The sequence below is a fragment of the Nicotiana tabacum genome, chromosome 1, assembly GCF_000715075.1.
Source record: "Nicotiana tabacum cultivar K326 chromosome 1, ASM71507v2, whole genome shotgun sequence".
Lineage (NCBI taxonomy): Eukaryota > Viridiplantae > Streptophyta > Magnoliopsida > Solanales > Solanaceae > Nicotiana > Nicotiana tabacum.
This window is the reverse complement of record NC_134080.1, coordinates 125,005,572-125,028,334: the sequence shown is the minus strand read 5'-3', so window position 1 is coordinate 125,028,334 and position 22,763 is coordinate 125,005,572. Positions and strand designations below refer to the sequence as shown.

General features: G+C 36.2%; 1 pseudogene; it reads left to right on the top strand.

The window, feature by feature from the left end:
• The first annotated feature begins 9,823 nt into the window (after positions 1-9,823).
• On the top strand, positions 9,824-21,455 carry LOC107810041 (protein NUCLEAR FUSION DEFECTIVE 4-like; annotated as a pseudogene).
• Positions 21,456-22,763: the final 1,308 nt, after the last annotated feature.

Genomic DNA, 22,763 nt, shown 5'->3' with positions numbered 1-22,763 from the left:
GTTGTAGGCAAATTTTGCTAAAGGCAAAAACTGATCCCACGAGCCTCCAAAGTCAATGACACAAGCTCAGAGCATATCCTCCAAAATCAGAATGGTTCGCTCGGACTGCCCGTCCGTCTGAGGATGAAACATTGTGCTCAACTCAAACCGCATGCCCAACTCTCGCTGAACTGCCCTCCAGAAGCGTGAGTTAAACTGTGTACCTCTATCCGAAATGGTAGACACGGGCACACCATGAAGGCGAACAATCTCCCGGATATATATCTCAGCTAACCTCTCGGAAGAATAAGAGACTGCCACATGAATGAAATGCGCTGACTTGGTCAGCCTATCAACAATAACCCACACTGCATCGAACTTCCTCTGAGTCTGTGGGAGTCCAACAATGAAATCCATAGTGATCCGCTCCCACTTCCACTCGGGAAGCTCAATCCTCTGAAATGAACCATCGGGCCTCTGATGCTTGTACTTAACCTGCTGACAATTCAAACACCGAGCCACATATGCAACGATATCCTTCTTCATTCTCCGCCACCAATAATGTTGCTGCAAATCCTGATACATCTTCGCGGTGCCCGGATGAATAGAGTACCGGGAACTATGGGCCTCCTCCAAAATCAACTCTCGAAGCCCATCCACATTAGGCACTCAAACTCGACCCTGCAATCTCAAAACTCCATCATCACCCAAGGTAACCTGCTTGGCACCTTCGTGCTGCACCGTGTCTCTGAGGACACATAAATGGGGATCATAATACTGTCGATCTCAGAGATGCAACACTAAAGAAGAACGGGCGACCGTGCAAGCTAATACACGACTGGGCTCAGAAACATCCAACCTCACGAACTGATTGGCCAAAGCCTGAATATCCAAAACAAGCAGTCTCTCACCGACCAGAATATAAGCAAGACTGCCCATACTGGCTGACTTCCTACTCAAAGCATCGGCCACCACATTGGTCTTTCCTGGATGATATAAGATAGTGATATCATAATCTTTCAACAACTCCAACCACCTCCTCTGCCTCAAATTCAACTCCTTTTGCTTGAACAAATACTGAAGACTCTTGTGATCCGTGAATGCCTCACATGCCACAACATACAAATAATGCCTCCAAATCTTCAACGCATGAACAATGGCTGCCAACTCCAAATCATGAACCAGATAGTTTTCTCATGCATCTTCAACTGCCGTGTCGCATAGGCAATGACTTTGCCATCCTGCATCAATATCGCACCAAGTCCAATACGAGATGCATCACAATAAACTGTATAGGGCCCTAAACATGTGGGAAAAATCAACACTGGTGCCGTAGTCAAAGCTGTCTTGAGCTTCAGGAAGCTCGCCTCACACTCATTCGACCATCTGAACTGGGCAACCTTCTGGGTCAACCTGGTCATCGGGGTTGCGATAGATGAAAACCCCTCCACGAACTGAAGATAGTAGCCTGTCAATCCCAAGAAACTCCGAATCTCTGTAGCTGATGCTGGTCTAAGCCACTTCTTGACTGCCTCAATCTTCTTCGGATCAACCTGAATACCCTCTGCTAATACAACATGACCCAGGAATGCAACTAAACTCAATCAGAACTCACACTTCGAGAACTTAGTATATAACTGACTATCCCTCAAGGTCTAAAGAACCACTCTAAGATGTTGCTCGCGCTCTTCCCGGCTGTGGAATAGATCAAAATATCATCAATGAATACTATCACGAACAAATCCAAATAAGGCCTGAACACTCGGTTCATCAAATCCATAAAGGCTGCTGGGGAATTTGTCAACCCGAATGACATCACCAAGAACTCATAATGCTCGTACCGAGTGCGGAAAGCTGTCTTACAGACATCGGATGCCCTAATCCTCAACTGATGGTAGCCATATCTCAAGTCAATCTTCGAAAATACCTTGGCACCCTGAAGCTGATCAAATAGACCATCAATCCTCGGCAATGGATACTTATTCTTGATTGTAACCTTGTTCAACTGTTGGTAATCAATACACATTCTCATCGAGCCATCCTTCTTCTTAACAAACAACACTGGCGCACCCCAAGGTGAAACACTCGGCCAAATGAAACCCTTCTCAAGCAAGTCTTGCAACTGCTCCTTCAACTCTTTCAACTCAGGCGGGGCCATACGATACGGCGGGATAGAAATGGGTTGAGTGCCGGAGCCAAATCAATGCAGAAGTCAATATCCCTGTTGGGTAGCATACCTGGTAAGTCTAAGGGGAAAACCTCAAGAAACTCACAAACAACGGGCACATAATCAATAGAAGGAACCTCAGCACTGGAATTACGAACATATGCCAAATAGGCCAAACACTCCTTCTCGACCATACGCCGAGCCTTCACATAGAAGATAACACTACTGGTAGAATGACTAGGAGTCCCTCTCCACTCTAAACGAGGTAAACCCGATAAGGCTAAGGTCACAGTCTTGGCATGACAGTCCAAGATAGTATGATAAGGTGATAACCAGTCCATCCCCAATATGACATTGAAATCGACCATGTCTAAAAGAAGCAAATCTACACGAGTCTCAAGACCTCCAATCACAACTATACATGAACGATGGACTCGATCTACCACAATAGAATCACCCACCGGTGTAGACACAAAAATAGGAGCACTCAAAGAATCACTAGGCATGACCAGATACGGTGCAAAATAAGATGACACATACGAGTATGTAGACCCTGGATCAAATAATACTGAAGCATCTCTATCACAAACCAGAACAGTACCTGTGATAACTGCATCGGAAGCCTCAGCCTCGAGCCTGACTGGAAGAGCATAACATCGGGCTGGGCCCCATCACCTTGAACTACATCTCTAGGACAACTTGCTATTGGCTGGCCTCCACCTCTAGCGGCCTGAGCTCCACCTCTAATACCTCTACCTCCACCTCTAGCACCTCTAGCTGGCTGGGCGGGCTGTGGAACACCTGGTGCCTAAAATATGGCTTGGGAACCCTGATGTTGAGAGCTACTCGGTGCTCGAGGGCAAAACCTAGCAATATGACCCATATCACCACAAGTGTAGCAAGCCCTCGGCTGCTGAGACTGCTGACCCTGGCGACCTGAATGACCACCCCGAAAACTTTGAAGCAGCGGTGCACTGATAGGAGTTGGTGGTGCACTGTAGGACTGCAGATCAGAATACTGCATCCAAGGACCACGGCCACCTGAAGCACCATGAGAAACCTGAAGTGCTGACTGAAAAGGCCTAGGAGGATTGCCTCTACCATATGAATCCCTACCTCCAGACGAGGTACCACTGAATCGGCCTGAATGACGGGGCCTCTTGTCTGACCCATGACCACCTCCCTGAGACAGAACCATCTCCACACTCCTGGCCACATTGGCCGTCTCCTGGAAAAAAATCTTACTCCTTGTCTCCCTTGCCATCTGAAGACAAATCGGCTGAATAAGTCCATCAATGAACCTCCTCACCCTCTCTCTCTCTCTCTCGATGGGAAGTATGATAAGAGCATGACGAGCCAAGTCAATGAATATGGTCTCATACTGGGGAGAAACTTCTCCAGAAATAGCTGAGTAAACTGCTCCTAAGTCAAAATTGGCGATCTGGCTGGTCTAGCCAAACAATAATCCCTCCACCAAGTCTTGGCAGATCCAGACAAACGAAAAGTAGCAAAATCGACCCCATTGGCGTCAACTATCCCCATGTTCCTGAGAACCTTATGATAGTTGTCTAGATAACCCTAGGGATCCTCGGAAGATGCACCGCTGAAAGTAGTAGTGAAGAGCTTGGTGAACCTATCCAACCTCCACAAAACATCGGCAGACATAGCTGCTCCATCACCGGTCTGAGCTACCACAATAGGCTGAACTGATCCAACTGGCTGAACTGCTGAAGTCTGAAACTGGGGAGCTACCTACTCTGGAGTGCGAGTAGCATGAGTCTGGGCTCCTCCTCCAGCCTGAGAGACGAGTGGTGCTACAGGAAGCAAGCTTGCTCGGGTGACACTCTCCATAAGGCCCACTAGATGACCAGAGCATCCTGAAGAATTGGGGTAGCAATAAACCCCTTTGGGACCTGAGCTGGGCCCACCGAAACTGCTAGGGCCGGAACCTCATCATCAAAGTCAACCTAAGGCTCCGCCGCTGGTGCTGTTGCTCGGGGCTGAGCTCTGCCCCTACCTCGGCCTCTAGCACGACCTCGCCCTCTGCCCCTTGTGGGAGCTGCTGCTGGGAGCTCGGGCTGCTGGTCAGTGGATGAGGAAGCGCGTGTTCTCGCCATCTGCAAAAGAACAGAGTAGAATTTCAATTAGCATTGAGAAACCAAACCGCACGATAGGAAATAATAAATGTTAAGTTTTTCCTAACTCTGTAGCCTCTGGGGGTTAAATACAGACGTCTCTATACCGATCCCTCAGACTCTACTAAGTTTGTCTATGAATTGTGAGACCCATGTAACCTAGAGCTCTGATACCAACTTGTCACGACCCAAATTTCCCACCCTCGGGAGTCGTGATGGCGCCTACTAATGTGAGCTAGGCAAGCCAATCCTTTAACTACTTACTTCATTGTCCAATTATTTCTTTTTAACAAATATAAGGCGATAACGTATAAACAACGAAACTTTAAATTAAAGCGGAAAACATCAATAAAATATCTGAAATTTATGTCTATTACAATTACTCAAGCCTTAATCACCCAAAACCTGGTGTCACAGTATCACAGACGGTCTAAGACTTACTACATACAAGGTCTGAAGAAATAACAATACACTGTTTCTAAATAAAAGGAAAATGAAACAGGAAATAGGGATAGAAGGAGACGCCAGGGCATGCGGACGCATGCAAGTATACCTTGGATCTCCGCGTGGACTAAAGGTAGCCTCCAACTACGGTCCAAGAGCTGCTCCGGGATCTGCACATAGTGCACAGTGTAGTATCAACACAATCGAACCCATGTGCTAGTAAGTGTCTAGCCTAACCTCGGTGAAGTAGTGACGAGGCTAGGACTAGACTACCAAATAAACCTATGCAGTTCAAATATATATACAGCGAAAAAGAAATACAGAAATAACCAGTCAAGTATGGGAGGGGGAGTATGCTGCGGGGGAAGATATTAATTCCTAATAACAAGACAACAAGTAAACGAAAGAAGCAATATAACTCGGATATCAACAAAGAAGCAGAAATCAATAAATGCACATCATCACCCTTCGTGCTTTTACTCTCGTCCTCACCAAGAAATCATATAATAAAAATGTGCACGGCATTACCCTTCGTGCTTTTACTCTCTTTCCTCACCATATAATCAATATAATCGACATGGAATGGTACATCGTGCGGCATGACATCATCCTTCATGCTTTACACTCTTTCCTCACAAATCATACATAGAATCACCCTTCGTGCTTTACACTCTTTCCTCACGAAACAAAGAATGCACGACATCACTTTTCGTGCTTTAACTCTCTTCCTCACCCAAGCATCAATCACAAACAATAGGTCAAGGGAATAAATTAAATTGCAATAAGAATCCCGGAAAGGGAGCAACATTTCAACAATTAAATCCCGGCAAGGGAGATAACAAATAAATCAACAATAGCCCGGCAAGGGTGACAATATAATGATCTCTTCTCTTTCTCACTTTTACTTGACAATTCACTTCACAACTCGAGCCAAGGCTCTACAGGTTCAATTATCACTTATACTTTCACAATTCGTTATACAACGTGAGCCAACGCTCCTCAATGTTCATAGGTCACAATTCCTTCCACAAACTTTATATAACAAATAGAAACCACCACTAAGGCATGAAAGATACAACGGAGTCATGATAATCACAATATAAAGACTCACGGGCATGCTAGACACCAACGTATAGATACTCTTCACCATGCCTATACGTCGTACTCAACAATTACCACATAGCAAATAGGACTCAACTCCTAATCCCTCAAGCTAAGGTTAGACCAAAACACTTACCCCGATGCAACGAACACAATTCACGATTCAACTATAGCTTTACTCCTTGATTCCACCACCAATTCGCTCGTATCTAATCACAAGTTACTTAATTACATCAATAAACGCTAAATGAATCAATTCGGATGCATGAAAATGAGTTTTCCAAAGTTTTACCCAAAAAGTCAAAAAATCACCCCCGGGCCCACATGGTCAAAACCCGAGGTTCAAACCAACACCTGGTTACCCATTCTCCCACGAACCCAAATATATAATTTTTTTTGAAATCATACCTCAAATCGAGGTCCAAATCCCCAATTTTTGAAAAACCTAGGTTCTACCCAAAACACCCAATTTCTCCCATAAAAATCATTGATTTTAAGTTGAAATCATGTTAAAAGATGTTAATGATTGAAGGAAATGAGTTAAAATTAACTTACAATCGATTTGGAAGAAGAGTTGTTCTTGAAAAATCGCCCTAGGGAGTTTGTGTTTTGAAAAGATGTGAAAAATGGGTTGAAAATCGTCTAAGTATAAAAGTTGCAGGTTGCAGATATGGGAATTGCGAATAGGGGTGCGAACCCTGACCTCTGCTATGTTGGGAAATGCGAAAGGGGCCTCGCAATTGCGAGAAGGGAAAATGCGAACAATAGTTCGCAATTGCGATAACTGGCCCAAGAGGGGGGTGCTTCGCATTTGCGAAGGAACACTCGCATTTGCGAGGAAGAGTTGTCTGGGCTGTTTCGCATTTGCAAGCAAGGCTTTGCAAATGCGAAGCCTGCAGGCCTGAACAAACCAGTGAAAAACCTGCAATTTGCTAGGTCCAAAATGCGCTCTGTGGCCTATCCAAAACTCACCCGAGCCCTCGGGGCTCCAAACCAAATATACACACAACCTCAAAAACATCCTACGGACTTATTCGTGCAATCAAATTACCAAAATAACTTCACGAACATCGAATTAAACCTAAAACCAATGAAATTTCTCAAAACATCTTTAAACATCACATTTTGCATTTAAGGTCCGAATAACGTCAAATGGATTTCGTTTCTTACCAAACTTCACAGGATTATCTTAAATCACATATAAGACCTGTATCGGGCACCGAAACCAAAATACGAGCCCGATACTATCAAGTTTTAATCAAAATTTATTTCCAAACCTTATAAACAATTTTCTTCAAAAATGCATTTCTTGGGCTTGGGACCTCGGAATTCGATTCCGGGCATACGCCCAAGTCCCATATTTTCCTACGGACCCTCCGGGACCGTTAAATTACGGGTCTGGATCCGTTTATCCAAAACCTTGACCGAAGTCAAATTAATTCATTTTATAGTAAAAATTTATTATTTTTCACAGATTTTCATATATAGGCTTTTCGGCTACTCGTCCGGACTGCGCACGCAAATCGAGATGATGCTAAAAGAGGTTTTTAAGGTCTCAAAATGTAGAATTTCATTTTAAAAGGTCATCACAATAAAATGGAAAGGTAAAGGAAAGTGATACTGAGTAAACCACAACTCATGCTTTTGCAACAACTCTAAACAACCCTTCAAAAGTAAATTATGAAACCATAAAGCCAAGTTCACAATCCGAATAACTAAGTAAAGAATAATGAAACTAACAAACGGCACAGCATCACCCTTCATGTTTTTACTCTCATGCTCACAACATAATATAATAGCAAGCACCAAAACACCCTTTGTGCATATCCTCACTTTCTCTCAAGTCTGAAAAGTACAAAAATACCCTTCGTGCAATGATATTTGATATATGAATAAAGCACGAAAACACCTTAGTGCACAATCACTCTTCCTCACAAGCACAATAACACCCTTTGTGCATTTCACTATTCCTCAACAAACATCACACATAACACAGTACCAAGCAAGGTAAGAAGCATACAACATCAAGGTTAACATTTGAACATAACTCACCATATGAGAATTTACCAGCACTTTGGCACCAACAACCAATTCAACAATTCAACTATCTCAACGCGCAATATCACAATAAGCTCAACATAGAAAATAACACGAATTCGAGAAATTAAGGAGTTATATATTCTATCTAAAGTATGAAAGACATAATACACAGAGTAACATGGCACAAATAAGACTAATTCTACTCACACTTATCCCATGGCTAACTCATATACACTAGTCACCTTGTATATATGTCACCCCCAACACATAGATCATGTAGCAAATAGACTCAATTACACCCCTAGTTACCTCAATCAAGGTTAACAAAGACACTTACCTATTTCTAGAACAAGATCAACAATCCAACACGGCATTCACTTTAGAATAGATCTCCAAACAATCCGAATCTCGTCAAATATTGTTCAAACAAGTCAAAACAAGCTTTAGAAACTACCCTTGTATGAAAAAAATTCAATCTTTAACATAATTGGAAAAGTCAACAAAAAATCAACCCGACCCCCTGCGGTCGAAATCCGAAGTTAAGACTAAATCCCGGTTACCAATTAACCCGAGTCTAAATATGTGATTTGTCTTGAGATCCGGCCTCAAATTGAGGTCTAAATCTTAATTTTACAAAATTTCTAGTTTCTATCCAAAATCTCCAATTTCTACTCAATGAATTTTTGATTTGATAATGAAGTTCCGAAAAAGTAATGGAAATTAAACAAAAATAAGTTAAGATTGCTAACCTGTAAAGTTGGAAAGAAATTGCTCTTCAAAAATTGCCTCTAAGGAGTCTAGGTCTCAAAAATAGTGTAGAGCTAAGTCCTGTAATCTCAATCTTTACCCAGCTACAGATATCGCAATCGCGAACGATGCTCGCAAAAACGAACCACTGATCACAAATCCGATCGGTGTCTGAACCTCTTAGATGTCTCAAATGCGACTTACACTTCGCATTTGTGAAGGCCCTGCCCTTCGCAAAAGCGAACCAAGCCTCGCAAATGCGAAGTTGTTCCTAAGTCCCCCAATGTCGCAATTGCGACCCTTCCCTCGCAATTGCGATACCCATCCATTCGCAAAAGCGGATATGACTTCACAAAAACGAAGTGCACAGCCCCTTCCCAATCTTCGCAAATGCGAGGCTCGCATTTGCAAATAGATCCTCACGAATGCGGGACATGCAGCCCAGCACACCAGTAATCCTTCAGTTATGCAAAAACTATCCGAAATTCACAAAAAATAAGGAGATTTATATAAAAAGATTAACCCCGATCCGCCCATGTTTGCTTTGGTTCATGGCACAATAATTTTTCAATATTTAAAATTTTCCAAAAAGTTTTCAAAACCTAAGTAGTGCTAAAGGTCAATATTGCCTCCCTTGACCTGATTTTTTAATAACCAGAAGATAAGGGTACAATTGATCAGGGGTCCATAACGTATTAGATGTTTAGTATTCAATTAATACTATTCTAGAATACGTAGTGTTTCTGTCATAATTAATAATAAACAATTTTGGAGTTTTCTTAATAAAAAAAAGTATTTACGTTGTATTTAGTTTGACTTAATGCTATGGAATTAATTTAAAAAGTTTCTTCGACTACGCACTCCAGTGGGAATGTTGTTGTTAAGAAACTGCATATGAAGAAAACTACTACTAATTAACCACAAATTTTTTGTTTCTACTTTTTTTGGTTTGTGACTAGCCACAAATTTTAAAACATACTAAATGGAAAATAAAGATGGTATTGGTAAATAACAGCTGTTTATACTTGTTCAGATTGGAAACCGATGGATACTTTACCCGTTTATACTTATTTTACCCTTATCATTTCTTAATATTTTAGATTGATAATAGTGAGAGTTAATATTTCATCAATAATAATAATTGAAAAGTGATATATATAATAAAATAACCATATTATTTATTATTCCTTGAGGGTCTAATAATGTACAAGTAAATTTGGATGGAGGAAGTACAACACGGAAAGCAAGGTCCATGTCTTCACTTTCTGTCACAATAAAAAAAAAACAGTCGGAGTGATTTTTCTCTATTATAGGAAACGAACGCATATAAATTAGGCCACGTAAAGTCTGTACACAACGCAAAAATAACCGCGAGAGATATAATTAGTTCAAATTAAATGGGAGGACAATCAAGAAAATGGATGATTTTAGTGGCGACCATATGGATTCAAGCATTCACTGGAACCAACTTCGACTTCTCGGCTTACTCGTCGGAGCTGAAGGCTGTTTTGGGAATTTCACAGGTGCAGTTGAACTACCTGGCGACAGCGTCGGATCTCGGAAAAGCTCTGGGATGGTCCTCTGGATTGGCTTTGATGTATTTTCCGTTGTGGTTCGTCATGTTCGTGGCTGCTTTCATTGGATTCTTTGGTTACGGGATTCAGTGGCTTGTCATTCTTGACCTCATTTCCTTGCCTTATTTTGTGGTTAGTATTATTTCTCTCTTTTTGATTTACCCTATTACAATTAGTTCTTTAGTTTAACTTGGTTTTGAAAAACTTTTACAATTTCAAAGTTACTCAACATAAGTATAGTTAACTAACCGTCCATAAATAAAGAATGAGATTAATAAGTTACAAAATAAGATAGACAGTAAATATTTACTCCATATAAGTTAAATATTCAATTCTTGTGTTCTAACTTTTACTACTCTCTCCGTTTCAATTTATGTGAACTTATTTCCTTTTTAGTCCGTGCCAAAAAGAATGACATTTTTCCCTATTTGGAAACAATTTACCTTTATGCAATGATTTATAGCCATACAAAATATATGTGCTTCATTTTACACCACAAGTTCAAAAGTCTTCTCTCTCTTCTTAAACTTCGTGTCCACTCAAATGGGTTCACATAAACTGAAACGGAGGGAGTATTATTTTTCATTTTATTTGAGGGAGGCATGGCATAGTGAAAAGGGCAGTAAAGTGCGAGTGAAAATGAATCTTGCATCCAAATTTCATGTTCTGCTTTTCTTTCTTCTATAATAGTATTGTTTTTTGTTTGTATTGATAATGCTATCTTTTTACTTGTCTAATCAGATGTTTTTAAATTCGTAATTCAATCTATACTTATGTTAATATTTTTCAAATGAATCGATTTCGTTGGCTTTTTTATTTAAAAAAGTTCATGTAGTGTCAGAATTCAGGAATTTGATATTATTGTAATCCAAAAAGGTCAAAAAAACCCGTGCTATCATTTTTTAATTTTTTGCCTCTTTTTTCATTTGTGCTTTAGTTACCTGCAAGGGGCGTAAATATACGAATTTTAGCTCTCTGACGTATTTAAGCATGAATATCTGTTTCCTTTTCCCTTTTCCTTTTCTTATCTCAAAAAGGTATATATCAGTAATCTGTTGTCTAATCAAGCTGTCTTAATCACATAATTATTTCCAAAAATGATATCATTCATTTTATATTTGATATACTTCCTTCATCCCCATTTATATGGCATTTTTTGTTTATTGAGAATCAATTTGATTAATTTTTAAAGTTAATTTGATTAGATTAACTTAATATTTTAAAGTTAAACTTTAAATATTCAAAAATATTATTAGCTGCAATTATTCTCATGTCAATATAAAGAAAAATACATTTTAAAATATTGATCAAAATTCACATAGTTTAAATCTCGAAAACCGAGAATACTCACGTAAATTGGAATACTTGTTTCATCAAACAGTAAAAATTGAAGTTACTCCTAAGTTCGAAAATATCAAGTTTTCCCAATAACCCATCATATTTTTGGTCCAAAGTTCATAAATCCTCTTCCTTTCTTGTTCTTATTATGAATTTACTCAAAAGGGCTACGAAAATTCTAGGATTTTCCACATGTAACATACATATTGCTTGCATCATCAATTTATTTAATATAGGCCCTTTAGCTATTTCATACTATGTACTTTCTGTTATAATTGTGGCTAAATAGAATGAATTTTGCCATGCGCTGAGAACCACAAAATTCAAAATATTCTTTGATTAGTTTCCAAGAAAAGTACATTTATTCTTATCCAAGTAACTCCATGCATTTGATTATTATCTTCCCTCGTACCTTTGGGAAGGTTCCTGAAGCAACGACCTAATTCCCAAAGGCCCATACCATCCTCCTTTTCCTGTACCCTACCTTGAATTTTCTCATGGAGAGCATCTATATAATCTTTTTTGTGATTATTTTTAACTTCATATGTTAATAGTTTAAGAAAATAATTGAAAATCCAACGTTTTCCTTGGGTATTTAATTCTTATAATCTTTCGTTTCCTTCTTGCTGGGCTTGTATGAAGGGAAAAAAAAGATAATATTTGGTTTTAGTCAAGTAAAGGATATTCTTAGAGGGAGTTTTTCTTTGTAGCTTAAGACAAAAGGCATCAAAGAGACACTTGTCCTCCTCTCATATTGGTCGTTCTTGTGAAAGCTCTCTTTGAGCTGCATTTTGGGGTATCGTCTTACACTATACTTTCCCTATTCCTTTCATCCGTTACTAGTATTAGTACTCGCACGATGCGTGGATACAAACTATGTCAAAACTGATTTGGATTATTCGAATTATATGAAAATAACTTTAAAATATAAACCGTTAGAACCAGGACATGAAACTATTTCTCAAATGTCATAATCGGTGATCTATTTTCTTTTTCTATATCTATAACAACCAAACCCCTTCATTTTAGTATTTTCATTTCGTTTTACTATCAATATTAAAGAATATTAAAAATGTCATATTGTGATATGTGTTATTTTAGCACATTCGATCATATTATTTTAACAAAATTCTTATTACCACTTTGTTTTTCATCTCAAATTTAAATAAGTCTTATTCTAATACATTTTTAAACATTTTTTTTATGTTCTTTGCTTATAGTTATTTCATTATTCATTACTTAATATCGTTATACTGTAATGTGAACTTATATATTAGCTTACCAATTGACTTAATGTCTTACTTATTATCCTTTTAATAACAACAACAAACCTAGCTAGTAATTCCCCCATGTGGGGCCTGGTATTACCCTTATATATATATATATATATATATATATATTGAAGTATTTATTTAATTATATAATTTATTTATATTAAATTATTCAACGTATAAGTACCCTTACACTATCTCTATTTTTCTCTATATACATTTTCTTTCCTACTATGAAATTTTAATTATGTTTGATAATATAATATTTGCCTATAATAAAAATAATATCATATTTTTTTAAATAGTAACTTTTAATTGTCTAAAATATTAATGCATAAGTTTTTTGATTATTATATTTCAATCTATTGAGTTTTCTAATAATTGTTTTTCTAATACGTCCAAGTAAATTTTCTTTCTCTTTTAGTTTGAAGATACAAATTTGACTTTTAATTTTCGTATGTAAAATTACCTACATTAGATATTATTTTGTGTTATTAAATTTCGTGGTCCTATTCATAATTTGAGAATTCTCATAATAATATTAAGAATTTTCTAAATTTAAGTTCAAATATATTTTCCTTCCATTTTTAATTATTTTCCTTATTTTTGTTATTATATTATCTAATATATAGTATTAACATGTTTTCATGTGACCTTTTACTAACTTTTCATTATATTATTAATATTCATTACTACCCTTTAATATAATGTAGATAGTTATTGCAATTATTTTAATCTTGAATAAATATTTATTTTATTTAAAAATATTGCTCGAAATTCATAAATTGTTTAAATTTATCAATACTTATTTTTAAAATATTGTATATTTACTTTATTTCATTTACAAACTATTTCTTTGTATAAATCTCCTCTCAATAGCTCTAATTTATTTTAATTATTTAAAAAAATTAAGTTTTTATTTTATCTATTAAACTTGAATTATGTGGCCTTATCCACAACATGACCTTTCTTATCATAATAAACAAAATAGCGTTTTCATCTCAAATTTAAATAACTTTAATCTTTTTTTTTTCTTTATGACGAAATTTTTGTTTTTTTCAAAAAAAAAATCTCTCTATTTATGCTTTATTTTGCATTGTAGTTAAGCGAAAATTCGTAACGAAATAAAAAAAAAATGATTCTAAAATTACAATTTATCTCAATTCAAGCTATGTTCTCTGTTGATCCACCACGACTTCTTTGTTAATATCAAGTTCATTAGACAATAAAAATGCAAAAGAATTGCAGCGAAAACATGATAGGGCAATCTAGGTAGAATTATAATATCTTATCCTCTCTTAGCTACTACTAAGTTAATATTTAATTAAACCAACTGACTCATCGTAACTTATATATAACATTTCGGCGGCGAATGCTCTATCTACCTATTTAGAAAAATCTTCTGACACCGCTAACAATAGATATTTGTGTTGCATCAAAATTTACCCAAGTTCTTATAGTTTAAAAAATTTAAAAAAACTGAAAAATTGTACTCAAATGACAACATGTATTATTGATTGTATCACAATTAACCACATGACATCACATTGATAATAACAAAAGATCACCCATAAACCAACGATAATAAAGACTTACCATTGAGGAGTCATATATTTTGGTGCTATCATCTCTAATGCAGTTGAAATGATCTTCTTGGTATACGGATGATATTATGTTCTTGCCATGCAGAAATTCTTTTTCCTTCCATTTTTTGTTGATTGCAAATACAAATCATTTGCAAGTTTAAACAACATAAAACAGACTGTTTGGGGCTTGGCTTTTCAGATTAAAGAAGGTAGAATTGAAGAAATAGTGAATGGTTATGTACAAAAAGATTAAAGTACTTCTAAAAGAATAGCTTTTCCTCAAAACAATAGTGATAGTTATGCAGTTATATCACGTTATAACACCACTCTTAAAAAGGAATTCTTTATCCCTCATGTATAGGGGGAAGGGGGAGAGAAAGTTTGATTTTTTCTTATTATTCAGTGCCTATGATTTAGGAGAAATTTTAGCCGTTGAGGTGTTGATTTTATTTTTTTTATTTTTTATATTTGAAGATATAAGGAAAATTCAGTTGAACTTATATTTTATTTTTAATCTAAAACGTTTAGTTACCTACAAAATTCAAATAACTACCATATAGATATTTAAATATTTTAAATTCAAATTCAAATTCTAAAAGATAACTAATTCAAATTCAAATTCTAAATATTTTAAATTCAACCAATATACACATCGGCAGAAACATTTGCCTCGGAAGAATGTTCTTTGCATGTTCATGTAGTAACTACCATAAAAATAAAGCAGAGAATTAGTATATACTCGTCAACCATCACAACAAATGTTAGGCAATACATATAATCAAGAAACCCAATTCTCACCTCATAGGACATGTGATGTATGTCCAAACGCATATCTTTGTGCTGATCAATGGAGGGATTATTAACTTCAAGATAGACTGTAATATCCAGTATTGCCACTCCCTACAGTCTTCTACAATTTTCAACCAAAAGCACCCTTCTGAAACCAAACCAGGTAGAACCCAAAATAATCCATCATTAGTATAAAAAAGTTGACCAAACAATTAATTATCAGTATATTTTATGGGATGCTCTAGAAGCAAGTTATAATTTTCTACCTAAGTGAATATAAGCACAATTCTTGTGTTATGTGCAAAGTTAATGATAGGACATGCAAAATATGACGGTTAATGCAATATAACATGAAATCTAAATGATAACCTCCACACAATTTGCTTTAACTGAAGCATTTGACAAACTACGATGGAGGAGAAGATTATGTCCTTGATAAGCAGTATAAAACACAATGAAACAAATAAAAGGAGAACTGCTGACATATAGTGCCATATATCAGCAAGTAGTCCTTCTGCCTCATACCATTTTGATGCCAAAAAAATTACTCAAACAGAACTTAGGCCTACAACTCCAGCTTTCCAAATGGTTTATTGGAAACTTAAACAGATGTGGAAAACGAATTGCGGAATATGGAGGTGATTAAACAATTGTTTTTTTTTCATTTGAAGCTCGCATTTGAGACTCGACTTCAACTACATAAAATATGAGAAATTTTTACAATATATACATTCGTACAAAATTGGCATGCATTTCCACAAAGTAGTAATGGGTGGGGTTGTATTCTACAACTATTTGATGCTTAACAAATGACAATATATGATTAATGTACATGGCCAGTTAGGGGTTTAATATCAAATTTACCTTCTTCGACCTTCTCCTTGACATGATTTTCTCGGGCTTCCTGCACGTATCCCATTGTGATATCCCCGCGGAGAATTCGCCCAAAGCAATTCTTGTCGGCGGCTGGGTTCGATAATCGGAATTCGGATTAATTTTTCTGAGTTTTGTTAAAAGGGAAGGTTTCAGAGAATGCAAGGAATAGTTTGATCCCTTCACAATAGCTACCTATGGAAGTAAGAGATCAAAAGCTATTCTTAGGCCTTCATAAAACCTCTGAAATAGTATCTGTAAATACTATGTAAAGTAGTACATAAGACTATACCTTTGAACTGGATATCTTCAGAGAAATGGTACAGTACTAACCTTTCTTTAGTTTCATACGCCTACAGAGGGCTTCTAGAAATCAGATTATGATTTTCGACGAAGGATTTAACAATGTCAAGAAATTCAGTTTTAATCTAAAACTTAATCTTTGATCTTATGTACTATAATTAGTGTTGATTTAGTTCACACTTAGAACTCAAAAGATAGAAAATAAATAAGGCAAAGTATAAAATGAAATTGAAAAAAAATGAGAGAAACTGAATTACCAAATAGCTTAGAATGCACCACATAATTGAAGACACCAATGATGATTGTTAGAAGATTTATAATGAAAGAGAAACATAAGATGTTAAAAGTTAGAGCAATTAAAAAAATAACACATGTAGAAGATGATAGAAAAAGAAATTTGTCAACAAAATAGAATTCAGCAAAGAATTCACTACATCGACCACGTTGGTGTGTATGTATTTCTGTGATATGTTTGAACTGGCACTAAAAAGATAGAAAACAAATAAGGCAAAGTAAAATGAAACTGGAAAAAAAAATGAGAGAAACTGAATTACCAAATAACTCAATATTGTCAAATTCTTGGGGATTTGACAGCTCCTCATAGGTTTTAAATTTGAAAATACACATGTTAAAATGTGGATCGTGTAATTCGTCAATAGTGGTCTTATGCGTGAACATCAACTTAAACTTGTGTTTTTGGTCTTCAGCTTCATATTATTTGGACAAACCACAAAATTCTTCATGATGTACAAACCCATTTCCTTAATTTCTTGTTTGAACCTTTGGATAAAAGACCTGCCAATACTTGTGTGAATGCGGTCTCCCTACAAGAAAACTCAATTACTTAAAATGACTAAGTTATTCCGTACATGACTGTAATATACTTACGCATATGTAAAAAAATGATAAATAGAAAGTGAGTATAAAGTTTTAAACAATACCTTTTCATCCATCAGAACAATTTCAATTGAAAAAGAGTTGTCAGGCCTATCGCGATCCGGATTTTTCCAAAACCTAACAATACGAACCTTTAACTTCCAATTCATTGACTTGCTGTTAGTTTCACTAACGAAATTGATTTCAACTCCATTATATCCTGAAATAGACAGAGGAATTTGTAAATATAAGTAGAAACTAAAACTGCACAAAAATATCTGTTAAAGGAATACAATTCCATCATGGAATAAAGATTGTTCATGAAATACAAATCATACAAATTACCTCTTGTAGTCTAGAATTGTTGTTTGATATGCACGTGATGGAGAAAGAACAAAATTATATAATGTAAAAGTAGAACTGATTTGATAAAAATGTGAAACCACGTTGCTGTGGGCAGAAGAGTTTGTGGGTAAGGAGTTGATATCATGGTGAGACATCGTGGGATTGAGGTGCCGAATTTGGAGGATGAAATTTTTAGGGCAAAAAATAAAAATAGCGTTCCCAATTGTCGTTCTTATTTCAAAATGTATCTGTACCTATTTAATAGGGGAAATGTATCTATCTATACCTATTTAATAGGAATGACTTTTTTTTTGGGCAAAAAACGTAGAAACTACAGGCTTCTTCTGTAGGAATAACTTTTATTTTCAAACTATATATATAGAAACTGCTTCTTCTTTTTTAAAAAAATATAGAATACGTAATTAATTGTTTTTAAATTATTAATGACTTTTCTTTTCAAACTATATACGTAGAAACTGCTTCTTATTTTAAAAAACTTCTTTTTAGAAAAATATAGAATACCTAATTAATTGTTTTTAAATTCAAATTTTAAAAAGAGAAACTAATTTTACCTAACTTTAACTAATTTGTCCTAAAATAGACACATGGCATTTTATATGTGGAACACTTGGCAAATTTGTAGGGCTGATTTCTTTCCTTTTAAATAAATATAGATAGATTAAAATTAAAATTATCTGTAATGAATTTTTTTAGTTGAATATTCAGGTATATAATAAATTTAATAAATAACTAATGAAGAAATGTGGGAGTCCAAAAATTTGAATTAATTAGATGATCGTGATGAAAAATATGGGAGTCCAAAAAATGTGGGAGTCGTGAATAGATACACAAACGTGGGTCTCTTGATAGAAATAACTGAAACATATTAATGCTTTATCCAAGAAATAACTGAAACAAATGTGCGACTCCTAATGCTTTATCCAAGTTACAAATTAACGTGAGACTCTTAATGCTTTATCCAAGCTGCAAATTAACGTGGGACTATTAAGAGAATTAACTGAAACATATTAATGCTTTAAAAGGTGCAAATTATTTTTTTTATTTTATAGATTTTTTGAATCTCCGTGATTATAGGAGTGTTGTCTTAATTTTTGACACGTGTCGAGACCACGGTTTGACACTTGGCACAATATAATGGATTTGCCTCTCTTTTTCTATATTAATAGATGGAAAAATGCATAAGTAACCCCCCTTGACCTATACCCGGATTCCCAACTACACACTTTTTCTTTGCGGGAATCCTATTACCCCCCTAAACTTATTTTAAATGGAATTATTTGCACCCTTAACGTTGCCAACCAAACTCTTGGCAAGTGGTGAGCTACACGCGCCCCCACATGTATTTTTAGTACTTTGTTTATTCTTTCTTCTTTTTCTTATGCATTTTCCCTTAATAAATTGGTCCATTTCAACCGTTAGTTAAGAATCCCCTAACAACTAAAATCATTTTTTTCCTTCAAGTGCAATAACAACAAAAACTATACCTCAATGCCTAGTAAATTGAGGTTGACAATATAAATCGCCACTATTTTTATCGTTCCATTTAAGCTCATCTAAGTCAATATAAATTTAAAAAAAAAAAAAAAAAAAAGAAGAAGGTATAGTATCAATCTAGGACTAAAAGGCGAGCGCTCCTATATATAATGCAATAAAGTAACCTATTGATATGACTATGACTTAATCTCAACCAATTAGTATCACCTACATACTATTTTCTCCATCTTAGGAGAAATCAAACAAATTATTTCTAAGATAATGGAAGAAAAAAAAATCTTATTGGTTTGATCTTGCACTTCTTTAGTACTTGTAAATATGTCAGCTCCTTTTGACTAATTGTTGCAGGTATTTTTCCTTTGCTTGTTAGCTGGATGCAGCATCACTTGGTTCAACACAGTTTGCTTTGTTCTCTGCATAAAAAACTTCCCTTCTAACAGACCATTAGCACTTGCACTCACTGTGAGTTTCAATGGAGTTAGTGCAGCCTTATACAACCTCGCTGCAATGGCTATAAATCCTTCTTCTACTCATATTTACCTACTTCTCAATGCCTTCATTCCCTTAATCACCTCAATTGCAGCCATTGTCCCAATCCTATGACAACCCCCTATCGATTCCCTGCCCTCTGATGCCATCAAACACGAACAGCTCATATTCGTTGTACTAAATTTCCTAGCTGCAATCACTGGCCTCTATCTTCTCTTTGTCCATTCGACAGATTCATCAATGGCTCGAGTAATTTTTGCTGGTGCAATTTTACTTCTTGTCATTCCATTGGGAATTCCAGGCGTTATCTATGCAAGGAAATGGTTTAAAAAGAAAATTTCTTCAAGCTTTCCCCTTCAAGGATCTGGCTTACTACTCGTTGATGCTCATGATCTTGAATTTCATAAAGAGTTACTTAGTCGCGAGAATAGCCAGATTAATGTAATGCCCTATGGTATAAATGGTGATGGACCGACTCTTACACTAAGCCTTGCGAGGATTATAGGCACCGGTGGAGCTAGTGATCAAGGATGTTGTGGAAAAATAATTGGGAAGCATCAGTTGTACATGCTTGGAGAAGAACACAAGGCAGGGTTCCTGGTTAAAAGATTGGATTTTTGGCTATACTATCTTGCATACTTTTGTGGAGGAACAATTGGGCTTGTGTATAGTAACAATCTTGGCCAAATAGCACAATCACTTGGACATAGTTCAATGACTTCCACTCTCATCACACTTTACTCATCCTTCTCCTTCTTTGGCCGCTTGCTCTCTGCAGCTCCAGATTTCATCAGATTGTAAGTTAAAGCTCACTTTTCCTCTGTTTTCCTGTTTTCCTTTGGTTGTATGAAGGGGTGGGTGTGGAATAAAGGAATGGATCATAACACTCTGCATAATGACTTTGGTTCTATTGTTCTACTGAACTCATTACTTTCTAAGTTAAAAAAAAATATTAAAATATATACATGGAATACCAACTGATTCTGGATCCTGAATTCGTTGTTGCGTGCCATAAATGTAGATATGATGATTTGAATTGAGATGGGAATTGAATGAATTTTGCAGGAAACTGTATTTTGCAAGGACAGGTTGGCTAGCCGTTGCATTAGTTCCAACACCAATAGCATTCTTTTTGCTAGCAGCAACAGGAAATGAGGCAGCAATCCAAGTAGGAACAGCTCTAATTGGATTGAGTTCAGGATTCATATTTGCTGCAGCAGTGTCAATAACATCAGAACTATTTGGACCAAATAGTGTTGGAGTCAACCACAACATTCTCATCACAAATATCCCTATTGGATCACTCGTCTATGGTTTTCTTGCTGCTGTCATTTATGACAATAATGCTGTTGGTGCTTCGTTTGCACAACATATGATGACTGATACAGTGGTTTGTATGGGGAGGAAATGTTACTTGTCAACTTTTCTCTGGTGGGGTTGTCTTGCTCTTTTAGGACTTGTCTCCAGTGTGTTGTTGTTTTTAAGAACTCGGCCTGCTTATGATCGATTTGAGCAAAATAGAAGAGCAAATTTGTTGGATTGATGTTGATCATGGAGTGTCGCCAACAATAATTTTCGAAGATATTTAAGTGGGCCTATCAACAGTTGGGCTAGAAGACTTTCTTTTGGGCTCTCTGGACCTCCATTAGAACATGTGTACAAATTATTTTGAAGGGTTAGTTGCATCATTGGAAGTTTAGAACATCATGGACTACTCTTTTAACGGGGTGAAATTAAAAAAACAAGTGGTACTTGAAAAATAGCCACAGTTTCAAAAGTAATGGAAATTTAGTCACTTTTCATGTAAAGATAAATCTGAACAAAAATACTGTTCAAAATTCGAAAAATATTCTAGCATAATATACAGGAGTTCGAATTTTTTACATGTAAACTTCCAACATAATATACTGGAGTTCCAGCATAGTATACTGGTCTAGCATAATATGCTGAAAGTTCATACACAGATGCTCCAATCTCTAGTATATTATGCTGGAACTTTCTGTGTGCTGGAGTTCCAGCATAATATGCTGGAAGTTCATACACAGGTACACAAATTTCTGGTATATTATGCTTGAACTTTTCGTGTTGCAGCAAATAGTGGCTATTTTTAATGACTTTGCAAATGCTGGCTATTTTTTAATTACTGGTCCGAAAACTGGCTAGTCCGTGCTATTTTCACCTTTTAATGTCGCATGCCATTTAGATCCACAGGCCCATCAAAGGAGAATGACACAAACAGTTATGCTAATTGAACTCTAGCATATTATGCTAGAATTTTTTTCGAATTTTAACTAAGAGTAATTTTGTCCAAATTTTATTTTCGCATGAAAAAAGCAGCTAAATTTTGATTAATTTTAAAACTATGGCTAATTTTCAATTAGCAGTTGCAAATCAGGCTAATCCCGGTAACAAAATTTTGAGAAAATAGCCTCACGCCAGATTTTAAAGCATGCTCGCTAGAATTTCAGCAAGTTATAATGATTGTCAGGATTTATGACAAAATCCTGATGATCACTAGAATTTTCAACCATAATGTTAAAGAATTGTAGTGATCACTGTCACACCTCCTTTTTACCTACACCCGCAAAGGGCATAAGGAAGTTTTTCCAATTAAAGGACAATCGAAACGGGATTTATTATTAAAGATTTAGAGTCGCCACTTGGGAGATTTATGGCGTCCCAAGTCACCGGTTGAATCCCGAATCGAGGAAAAGATTGACTCTGTATTACAGTCCGCGAACCAGAAATCTGAGTAAGGAATTCTGTTAACCCAGGAGAAGGTGTTAGGCATTCTCGAGTTCCGTAGTTCTAGCACGGTCGCTCAACTGTTATATTTGGCTTAAATTATCTAATTTTAACAATTATGAACCTATGTGCAAATTTTAACCTTAACCGCTTTTATTCATTTTTAAAGAAAATTGCAACGTCATTAAAACAAGTCTTGAACCACGTCACATAAATGCACCCATGGTTTTTGGACATACTTTAACATTGTTGGGATTTGGATTTGGGTCACATAAATGCGCACCCGAGTTTAGGGAGGTAATGTTATTAAAATACGCGCCTAAAGAGACTAACGTGTTATTATTTTGGGGAAGGCCGTGAAATTCGCTACGGCCCGTCCCGAAATCTAAGTATTTTAATATATACAATTATCGAGGGCCCCGCAATTTATGTATTTTGTTTAGCGA